Here is an 11,959-nt window from a genome sequence, read left to right as displayed (position 1 = left end):
TGAAACACACTGTAAGACCTTCATTACAAGAGTCAAATACTTTCAAAACTGGCATAAATTAAGCACAAATGAATTAATCTTTTCTCAACAGTGAGTAAAACTTGGCAGGTCTGCCTTGAGATTTCTCACTGTTTGAGGCTGAGAAGTATGGTAGCCAGTGGGTGGAGAGATCGATGCTCAGATTTTGTAGCTGAATCCAGTTGGTAGGGCAGAAGTCCAGCATCCTTTCTCAACATTCATACAAGGTTTGATACTGCCAGATTCTGCGCACTCTAGTCCCAACCAAACAAAGCACATGGGCACATGCTCAATTTTAAATTTATGAGTAGTACCATTGAAGCTAATGGGACTGCTCACATGCTTACAGTTAATTACTTGCTTAAGAGTGTGATTTTCAAAAGACTCTAAAGGAATTGAGTGCCTAACTCCCTTAGGCACTTCTGAAAATCCCATCCTAAGTGCTTTGCTATATTGGGACCAGAATACTCAGCACCTAAAAGATCAAGTTCAGAATGACACACAATTTATGTATGCTTTCTTTGAGAAGGATATGAGTAAGTGAAATTGTGGAAGGTAATACAATACATCAATTGAAGAAAGAGCCATTCTGTCAGTGGCATGATGGGTACCTTGGAGGTGCTGTAGTATCTTTTCTATGGAATAAAACAATTTAAATATTGAATTTTGGAAGCATATTTTATAGAGTTGGACAAAGCAACTCTATAAAATACGGACAAAGAATGCAATGCAAAACAGGCAATAAGAGGGTGATAACACTAAATTACTTGGCCTTAATTACATCTACTGTAATTCTGAATATGTTGTTTTTAAACATTTTGCAACAAAAAATACTAGACTCTATGGAATATTTAAGCTATTTCTGCAAAGTGATACATTATTTACCATAAATACAAGCCCCAATCTGTTTCATTTTATTTTTGTTTTGATTTAGCCAATGATCATCCTCCCCATAAATAGCAAATATTGTTAGAAAATTACCCATTGGTTAAACCACATATGGTTTTTGCAGTTCATGTCTCACAGTATCATGGAAAGAAAGACAATAGCGACTGTGAGTGCAAACATCCAAGAGCATTCTTAGGGTTTTGGGGTACAGTAATATTGTAAATTTGTTACTGGTTTCTCATTGCTAGTAAGACTACTTTGTTTCATTCACACTCCTCAGTGCATTTTCTATCTGTGTTATTTAGGAACTTGGAAAGCAAAGAAGCTGACAGTATCATAATATGTTTAAATGTGAAAAATGTGTTAATAAAAGAGCCATCTTACTTTTTCACATGTAAACATTGATCGTTACTTCTTAGATGTGGTAGTTTAATTTACATAGTAGCATGATATTCTGAGCAAACAATATAAAATATCACAAGAAAGGAATTTAGGGATAGGCTAAAGATCTCCATATAAGGGCTGTTGGACTAAACCTACTTTCTACACATTTTTACAGATTTCCTGAAAAATGTAAGCTTTAAGACCCCAAATCTGCAAAAACTTAGACATGTGCAGTGTTGCCAACTCATGATTTTATCGTGAGTCTTGCATATTTGATACTTTTCTAAGGTGCTTTTCTGACACAGATGATTACTTGAGAATCTCAGTTTTCATTTTAAAAAGGGGTTACAGAGAAAAGCTTGAAAATGTGAATCGTAAAGTTTCAAAAGCACAAAGACAAATACCCCCCCACAAACACACATTTATTATTTTAAATGTCTCGTGATTTTTAAGCAAATCTTGTGATTTCTGCAGTCTGAGTCATCATTTTGGATTATTTGGGATTGATAATCCTGATGTGCCAGTTGACTTCAGTGGGATTACTCACGGTAAATGAAGTTAAGCATGTGTGTAAATGTTTGCAGGATCAGAGCCTAACTAGCAACCAGCCACACAGGAAGCATTTGCTTTCTAGTTATAGTGTAGCTGGATGAGGAAATCTGCAGTGGCAAGTCTTCGATCATCATTTAAAAGGACACAACTTGAAAAATCACATTGTCATGTGAACGTTTCGTACTTACAATTGTCATAAGTAATCCCTAAATTTACTATAAATAAAAGAGATTGGTGATTATTTTAAAATTCTCTTCTGTTTTATTTTTAACTTTGTGCACTCGACAGTACTTTGTGTATAATTATTTTAACTATTTGGTTTATGATTTGTGCCCTTCCTCAGGCTCTGCAAGAGGATGTTTACCAGTAACAGCAACAACATAGCTGAAACAGAGAGAGAATAGGCAGAAGACAGGCATTGTACAAAGAGAAAAGGGAAATACAAGAATGTTTAGTGTTGCTATGGGTCTACCCAAAGCACCCTTCAAAACAACAAAAAGGGAGCCACACAAAATATTATTTACTGACTAAAAAAAATCAGACACTATTGAAAAAGTGTTCTGTCAGAAAACTGGTTTGTTTGGTTTTTCCTAATTCATCAATTAAAAAAAAATTAAGTTCACACTGATCTTTTAATAACTGCTGATTACTTTGGCAATAATTCCTTTTATCAGAAACATATAAGTATATTTTGTAATATGGATTTTTAGGACCTCATAGGAACCACTCTTCAGGGTTTCCTAAGAAATTACTTCTAATGCCTCAATCCTGCAAATACTTATGCACGTGCGTAAATGTTACGCACGTGCATAGGCCCATTGAAGTCAATGGAATTACTTATGTTTGTGAAGTTAAGTACGTATATATGTGTTTGCAGAATCAGGGCCCAAGATGCAATATTGGATTAGCTCTTTGGGAGCAATGTGTAATTAGTGTACATCTCACCTTTTCTCAACCATCTCATAGTCCCTGTTCATTCCCTCTTTGATGCTTGGCCCTTGAATCTTGAGTTGTAGCTGTCTTACTATGTAGAAATTTCAGGATTAGGCTGTTCTCATGGGGTTTTTTTATGTGACTTTGACACTGTTAGAAAAAAATTTGGATGTGGTAAGGTTTCTAACAATCCTGTTTATTTTCAACCTTATGCTGGTATCTGACTCATTGTGAGTTCATGGAGCTCAGTGGAAATGCTTAAGTGTGTCATGCCCTATAGGCAACTATTGTCTTGCTTTTTTTAGCAAGGGAGGGAAGCAAATGGGTGTCTGCTATTATGTGGCTGAAATAGCCCTAGTAAATTCCTGTTATTAAATTTCTTTATTTAAGCGTTAGCACTCAATAGCCAATAAAATGTATTTCCTTGCACTATAGGAAGGCTCAGCCCTTATTTTAACCCAATGAAGATTTTATAATATAATATTCTAAAGTCAGTGTGATGGGGTTACAAACCCCACACTGGGCAATATGGAGTTACTGAGCTAATGTGGATGCAATCAGCCCTGCCTCCCTATACCTGTAAGAGATGTCAGACTTGGAGGGAAAAGCTTAAAAGGGGAGAACATAATAAGGTTGCATTGACCAGAGGAGATTTTTACTCCTCAGTGTGTAGAGAAGGGCAGACTGAAGCAAGTGCTTCTTGGGTGACTGCTGTATTTTAGCTCCTGCTGGAAATGTGGGTGGGTGAGCAGGCTGGCTGATCCTAGTGTTGAACCACTATTGTAAGACTACTATTTTATATGAACTGTGAGCCTAGTTGGGGCCACAACTTACTAGAAACCCTCTGAAGAATGAGAGTCCTACCATGCTGGGGAGACAGTTCATTTGTGTCTGTTGACAATACCAGAAGGACTGGACTATCTGGGGCTCAGTTAGAGGGCTCAGACTCTTATGACTCGTGTGGTGGAATGCCTGGATGTCACAGATCTGATGTGGGTGCATGGAAAGATCCCATCCCTACCCTTAAGGGATGCCCTGGGAGTGGAACATGGTAACATCACTCAAAATTACATCTGTAGAGATGATGGTTATAGTTCTGAATTCTTGCACAAATCTGTTCTGAAATCTTATGTGTGTAGTCTCCTTAGGGCACACAACTTCCATGAATACTAATATTAGCAGTGTGCCTCCTTGTTGGATTTATAGATGTAGTATAAAGATGGGGGGAGATGCATCCTTTAGATTGTAAACCTTTCCATGGTAGGAATTGTATCTTCTATATTTGTACAGTGCCCAGCACAATGCCGCTAACATCCCAACTAGGACCTTTAGGCATATACCATAATATACATTCCTAATCAATAGAATAACAAAGTAGTAAATCAGTTGAAAAACTTAAGGCAATGCACTAGTAATGAATGAAATGACTCATGCCACAAAGTTCTAATGTAGCAGGATCAAGTGAGGGAGACTGACTCCCTTCTATACTGAAACAAGGGAGAGGCTGAAAGTAGCACACTCTACTAGTAACACACAATCTGAGATCCCTGCAGGTACTATGTTTCTCTCTGGCAACAGTAGAATACCAGGAACGGCTCTAACAGCCTGCATCTGTCTCCAGCAACAGCAGTTGCCTTGGCGGGCTGCTGATGGATTGGGCTCTATCTTTTGGCAGAAGAAATTATGGAGGGAGATACAGTTGGAAGTCCACTTATTTCCCCCTCCCCACCACCCACCCTTGTCAGACGTATCACATGCTTCAGGAGTAACTTTTGTATCTATTGCCAGTGAACAACTTTCTTTTCTTATTTAGGAGACAGCAGGTCAGATTCTTATGTGATTTACACCTACGTAAATCTAGATTAACTCCAGTAGAGTTATTCTAATTACACTGGTGTAACTGAGGTCAGAATCTGTCCCAGGATCTCTCTGGCCAGATCCTCAGTTGGTGTAAATCAGCATAACTCCATTGACTTAAATGGAGTTAGCTTAGTTTACACTGCTGAGGATCTGGCCCCTTGTTTTTAACTCAACTGATATTAACAGTATTTAGTAGGACTGATGCCAAGGCTTTTACTGCATTTTTTGTTTCAATGTTCTCTACAATGATTAATTTAAATAACTAAAGTTTCTCTTGAAAAAAAGAAAAAGACATGGTTGGAGGAAGAAATCTTTAGATGAGTGACTGTATATGTTCTGACAGGTTTCAGAGTAACAGCCGTGTTAGTCTGTATTCGCAAAAAGAAAAGGAGTACTTGTGGCACCTTAGAGACTAACCAATTTATTTGAGCATGAGCTTTCGTGAGCTACAGCTCACTTCATCGGATGCATACCGTGGAAACTGCAGCAGACTTTATATACACACAGAGAATATGAAACAATACCTCCTCCCACCCCACTGTCCTGCTGGTAATAGCTTATCTAAAGTGATCACTCTCCTTACAATGTGTATGATAATCAAGTTGGGCCATTTCCAGCACAAATCCAGGTTTTCTCACCCTCCATCCCCCCACACAAATTCACTCTCCTGCTGGTGATAGCTCATCCAAAGTGACAACTCTCTACACAATGTGCATGATAATCAAGTTGGGCCATTTCCTGCACAAATCCAGGTTCTCTCACCTCTTCACCCCCCTCCCAAAAACCACACACACAAACTCACTATCCTGCTGGTAATAGCTCATCCAAAGTGACCACTCTCCCTACAATGTGCATGATAATCAAGGTGGGCCATTTCCAGCACAAATCCAGGTTTTCTCACATTGTGTAGAGAGTTGTCACTTTGGATGGGCTATCACCAGCAGGAGAGTGAATTTGTGTGGGGGGGTGGAGGGTGAGAAAACCTGGATTTGTGCTGGAAATGGCCCAACTTGATGATCACTTTAGATAAGCTAAATAGATAAGCTAGATAAGCAGGGGAGATAAATAAGACATTGAGATCTTGACACTTATTAGCAGCGGCAGATTTTACTATTTTTGGAAATTCATGAAGACCTCCTGGCAATTTCAAATTGTTTATAACAGGTGAGGATCACCCATAAGCATTCTAGGCATCATTCTTCTCTTGCTTTTGTGTGTTACTCCATTACATCAGGGGTGTAAACACAGCTGCAATCAGTGGAGTTACGGCACTGTAACCCTGATGTAAATCAGAGGAGTATCAGGTCCTGCTTGTGCAGCTTTTCCCAAGGTAGACCATGACCCCATCAAAGAGTGAATCCAACAGTTGCACATTATGTGCATATTATAGGAATTAGGCAGCAAGCCAAAAAGACATAAATCTGAGTGGTCAGCAATGCAGTACGGGGCATATACCTGTTGAATTTCTAGCATAGCCTTCAGGCACTGTGTGTTACTCCACTGCACGATGATGACAGATGATAATTTAGAAAATGACAAAATCACAAATATACATGTACATATACAAATGCAGTTTGAATCCCACCTTTTGCCATGCAAATGATTTGGTCAAGAAAAATGATGGTCAGAAGTCAGTGAAGATACAAAACATGGGGTGAAATTGTGGAGGATAGGTATATTATCTTAGAACAACTCATTAACATTATCACACTAAAATTGACTCCTCTCCCAAATAATTCCGTAATCCTCCTACAGCCCCTTTCCCCCCTCCCCCAAACACACATTCAGGCAGAAGCCTAGACTGAATAGGATGAGCCTCGTACCATGCTCTGAAGATCACATAGGGCTGGTAGACCTATGAGAGAAGCCTGAAACAGTCAGGTTCCCTTTGTTATGAATGCCCCAACTCCAGTACCCAGATACTCAAATCTAGGAACTATGGTCCAGATCATTAAAGGTATTTAGGTGCCTAACTCCTATTGAAATCAATGGGCGTTAGATGCCTAACTACTTTTGACGATCTAGGTGTATTAGCAGAGATTCTGTAGGGTGCTTTTTCTATTATGACAGAGCATGGGGATAAAGAGGTTTCTGAGGTGGTAGCTACCCCATGATCCAAGCCATGTAAGGATTTTTAAATTAAGCTCAACACCTCGAATTCCTGCCCAGAAACAAATAGAAAGCTGGTGCAGCCTTTGGAGAACAGGTGTGATATATGATCTGTAACTGACACAGGTAAGGAAGTTGGGCTGCTGAGTTCTGTACTAACTAAAGCTTTCTGAATAGTTTAAATGCAGCCCATATCTAGCACACACAGCTGCAACCAAATCAATGTCCCAGCCCCTGTGTGTGCAATCAGTCTTCAGGGAAACCCCATGGCCCACGTGGCCTAGCTTCTCCTCATGCCCTGCCATGCTGGCCAGTTCTTTAGATGGTGGTTCCTATTGTTTCAGCAGCTCTCATTACACCAAGGGGCATTTAACTGCTCCTTCATTTAGCCTGAATAAGAGGTGTTTGTGCCCATAAATTTCATCCAGGTCTGTGATTGATGGGGGCCATTTAAGACCTTCCAGTATAACAATATTAAGAGAGTGCCTCTTGTGAGTTCAGAGATGACAATGCTCTCTCTCTTCCTTCCGTGAAGTACCACAACAAAATGTTGCAGCTGGCTCTGGAGGCAGTAGTATAGTCAAGGGTAAACATGGGTAAATGGAATTTACGCACTTCTCATTTGGGGAATATGGAGTTTAATTAAGGTTAGTTTACCCACTTTTTTACCTCTACACCACTGCTTAGAAGCTTTGATGGTTTGTTTTCTTAATGAATCAGTGAAAATGATGGTATTAGCATGGGAAAGTTTTTGGGTGAAGGAGTGGGCTTTGCATGAATGCAGCTGGGTTAGTGGTCTTCCTTATTTCTTCTGGCAGTAAGTTAAGTATTCTCTGAACCCTGTATTCTGATGGCAAAGTCCACCCTGGCAAAAAAGGGTAGATTTTTTGTTCACAGTCTTGCCCTTTGAAATGCATTTATAGACCTCTATAGCTCTCTCCTTCTGTATCTCAAAGATACATTGTCACCAATAATTGCACATATATAGAACCTTTCATCAGGTGATCCTGAAGTACTTTGAAACTAAGGGCTCGACCACAGAATGCTCCACACTGATTTTAATGGAGTTTTGCATGAGTAAAGACTGCAGGATTGGACCTTAAGAGACAGTAACTTGAGCTCTCAAATTGGAAAATGCGTCTCCTTGAAGAAGCTGTCTGGTACAAAGAAGTCTGATTGTGTATTCTCCCTGAGACTGCTGATTTACCAGAGCAGTGGGAAAATTATAAAAGACAACATTCTGTGTTCCACCTGAGTACTAAGGGAGCCTGAGGCATTATAATGTTCTTTGTTATGAATGCCTATTTTATATTGCTAGTCTTTTTCAAGCAACAGTAACATCACTTACAACTGTACTACCTAGTGTTTTCTTCTTACCCTCCCTGCCTAGACTGATCGTGTTTGTACAGGAAACCTTTGAATCACAAGCTTTCTTTTATTCAGTGAGGTCACTGTAGTAAGATTATCCTAGGTCTCATGAGATGCATCTTGAAACATGGTCTGGTTTGCAGCAGGATGATTCAAAGAAGGTAATGTGATGAAATTGTTAGCCATCCCATTTGGTATGGTAATATTGAGCTTTGCCAGTGGTGTCACTACAATTTTTACAATACAATTATTAAAACTGCTTCTTTAGATTCCTGTAATGCTTTATTAGCTTTTCTCGGGTGTGTGAATAGAACACTTCTGTGTTCAACGTTCTCCATGGAAAGTATAGGATTGTCTTTTTTTTTTTAACTAAACCATTAGACTTCATACATAAAAGGTTAATTATATATATATATATATATATAAAGTCAACACACAATTAAATACAAAAATCTCTTAAGCTTTTATATGTGAAATAAATCTGTGGGGGTTTTATGATTAACTTGTAGGAAGATGATACAGTTATAGGGCTGCATGGGAGAATTTATAGCTTGTCAGCTGTGTAAAGATATCATCTTCCAAAGTATTTTCTGGGTGACATGGCAACAAAATTCACCCAGACATTAAACAGAAATCCTTTGTAAGCTCTGTCTGAGTTAGCTGTGATACTGATTAAAAGTGAATTTCTCTCTAAATGAGCTAAAGCAGGCACATCATTTGAACATCTGCAGAGTAAAATAAACATCCATTTCAATAATGTAGGGACTAAATCCTGCCCTGGCTGACCCAGCAGTGATAAGCAGATTGGATTCCACAGGCATACCACAGGGAGGTGCTTCAAGCCATGCCATACAATATCCATTGCTGCCCATCTTACACCAGGTCTTCCAGGGAAAAAAGTATACTATACTGCATTATTTGTGAAATCATATGCAGTTATGTAACTTAAGATTGTACAATGTTTACAAACATGGGGCAGAGTTAAGGTTGCATGCACAACCCCAACCTTGCTATTCTTTACTTTTTAGTGTTTATACAAGCAAGGTCAATACTCTCTTCAGGCAGCTTTTTTAATGGAATTTCCTAGTTTTTCCTTTCTTTTTTAAAGAAGAAACAAACTCTAATTTCTGAACATTTCTTGCAGCCACAGAGCTACTCTTGTGTTTAGCCGCTCCATGTGCTCTGGGGTAGCAGCACAGGAAGCTGCTGCCACAGTGGCACCCTGGTTATATGTACAGACTAGATTATCTTTTTAAAATAATTATAGTTTGGGGGACAAATTCAACCATTAACTTTGATGGATTTATACCACGGATGAATTTGGTCCTTTATCTTCCTAGAAGATACAATCATTTTAATTTGTTTAAACAGTAGCCACCAGTATATTTGCACACTGACCCTTCTGTAAACACCCTTGGCCTTCTGGGCTGTACTAGCTCTGGACACCCTTGGATGTTGATTCCATGGCAGGCTGACCAAGCCATGACTGGCCAGCCACAGAAGACCAACGTGGAAAAATCACACCAAAAGCTCCCAGCTGCATGACACAAACCTGTTTTGGACAGGGGAAGAGAGGACATGCGAATAAGCTCCCCAACAATTCTTAATATTGGAACTAGCGCTCCCTCTTCAAGGACCATGTAGCTCCTGGAATTCCTAGCTCCCTAGGGCTGGAGTAACTTGTCTGTATAGAGAAAATCAACTTACGACATATTCTTGGAGGTAGGTTGGGATGGAACCTTCTGACTATACCTTTCATATCTGCTGCAGCTGGCTTTTGGAGGATACTTTTCCTTTCCCCACTGGAGCTGAAGCTCTTGCCTCCTCTTGCAGTGACTACCATCTGAAAAGCTTTCTCCTGAAGGGCACTCACATGCAGTACCCAACTGCAGGTTTTAGCCTAATTCATTTTTCAGAATTGCAAACCTTCCTTCATCTCTCTGGTTGGCAGATCCATTGAGGAACCTGCTTTCAGCTGTGGCCCCTTCTAATTTTTCCCATGACTTAACTGTTTACGACAAGCCCTGCAATATCATTCCTATCATCATGACTGCTTCATGGCAATGAAGCACAGTAGAGTAAGAGGGTAACCCCCATAGTTGATACCAAGTGGGAACATAAGAACCTGCAGAGCTAAAACCTGCATCCACAGGGGGTTCTTCAGGGTCCCTGACACCACCACATCATCACCACTAGAACCTTAGGCAAGGCATTCCTGGGAGGACCCTGCAAAGCTAGGCTTGGCAGGAAGTACCACACTACAGAGCCTGAGTGGCAACCCCCCATAGCCCACTGATTGGCTGATACCAGTATACAAAACAGGAAGCCATGATGAGGAGCTGTCTGAGCAACAATAAAGACTGCTTGCCTGCTTCTGCTCCAGATCCTAAAACCTTAAAGGGAACAAGTCACTCAAAACTTTGAGATGTGACAGTTAGTCTTTCCTACATACTGACCATGATATTATACGTGGCACAAACCATGTAGAAAACATGTTACATTGTGCTTGTAACTTAGTAAAGTTCATTGAGTTAGGCAAAATTTGGAAGTGTTCACTTCTATTTATCTAGGAGCTTATACTTTGCTCATCACTGTGGTATTGGAGCACTGCTTCATTAAGGATAGCTGTGGCATTTAGTCACAATACTGGCTAATAGGTGAGGCAGAACTTCACAGTTCTAGAGGTAGCATGGGAAGGATTGTCTTGGAGGCACAATGACTCTGTGGGAGTGGGTAGAACTCTCCTGCCCCCCCGCCAACAACAAAACTTGATTGGCTGATGGGGGAAGTGCCACTCCAGAACAAGGACACAGAACTGGCTACAGCCAGTTGAGCAGTCACTGACCAGATGGGGAGGAGGAGGGCGATGGGACAGAGGGACTAGCCTGTAAGTGCAGGAGGTTTGGAGGGGAACAAAGGGCCTGAACTGCTACAGCAGGACCAGATCACAGATGCCACACTGGGGCAGAGAGACACCAAAATGTAAGGGTGCTGAATCTGATCTGGGGGCCATTGAAAGGAGAACTCACTGCTGCACTGGTGATAGTAAAGGGGACCCCCCGCAGATGCACAGTTTGGAGCTGACAGGATAGCAGAGCCCACACAGCTGGACCCACCATTCTGAGCTCACAGAGCATACCAGTATCAGAATACAGGAACAGGTTAGACTGACCCAGGGCGGTTTGAACTGATGTGGGGTGGAGAGTCTATGTGCCTAGCTAATCAAGGTGTGTGTGGGGGGAGGGGAGGCTGTATGCTGTACCGGGGCAAGGAACTCTGTGTAACCCCTTCTAGGAATCCTCTCCTGAGTTTACGCCTGACTTTGCCTGGGTTAGGTTAAATGTTCTAAGTGTGGTACTTGTTACAGTGTTAACTCTGACCCCTACGAGAGAGGGTTGGTGTTTGTGAAGAGGCATGTGGCTGGGACTTGGGACCCCTTCCTCAACTCAGGGAATCTCCCACCTGACAGATGGTGTCAGGAACAGGATTTGGGGAGGTTAGGCAGGGACCTCTGAGGTCAGTGTCTGAGGTACAGGTAGCTGGAAGGTCAGGGACATCTTTGAGAAACTCTCAGCCAACCCCTCACAACACTGTCCTTGTCCTGGCAGCCTGCTCTGTTCCAATGACTATGACATACTACATGAGGGGGGGCCATGGATACCCCAGTTTACAGGTGATGGCCAGATGATTTTCTGGGAGTGGCTGGAATCCACCTTTAACATGTACTGCCTCCCTGAGTACCAAAGGTGGGGATCCTGTCAGGTCAGCTGAATCCCCCGCCTGACGCCTTCTCAAGGTGTGTGCTCTCGCTGCTTCCTCTCTAGATGACGCAGTATGTGCTGAGGGC

The sequence above is a fragment of the Lepidochelys kempii genome, chromosome 12 (genome assembly GCF_965140265.1).
Source record: "Lepidochelys kempii isolate rLepKem1 chromosome 12, rLepKem1.hap2, whole genome shotgun sequence".
In the NCBI taxonomy this organism is placed as follows: Eukaryota; Metazoa; Chordata; order Testudines; family Cheloniidae; genus Lepidochelys; species Lepidochelys kempii.
This window is presented reverse-complemented; position numbering follows the sequence as displayed.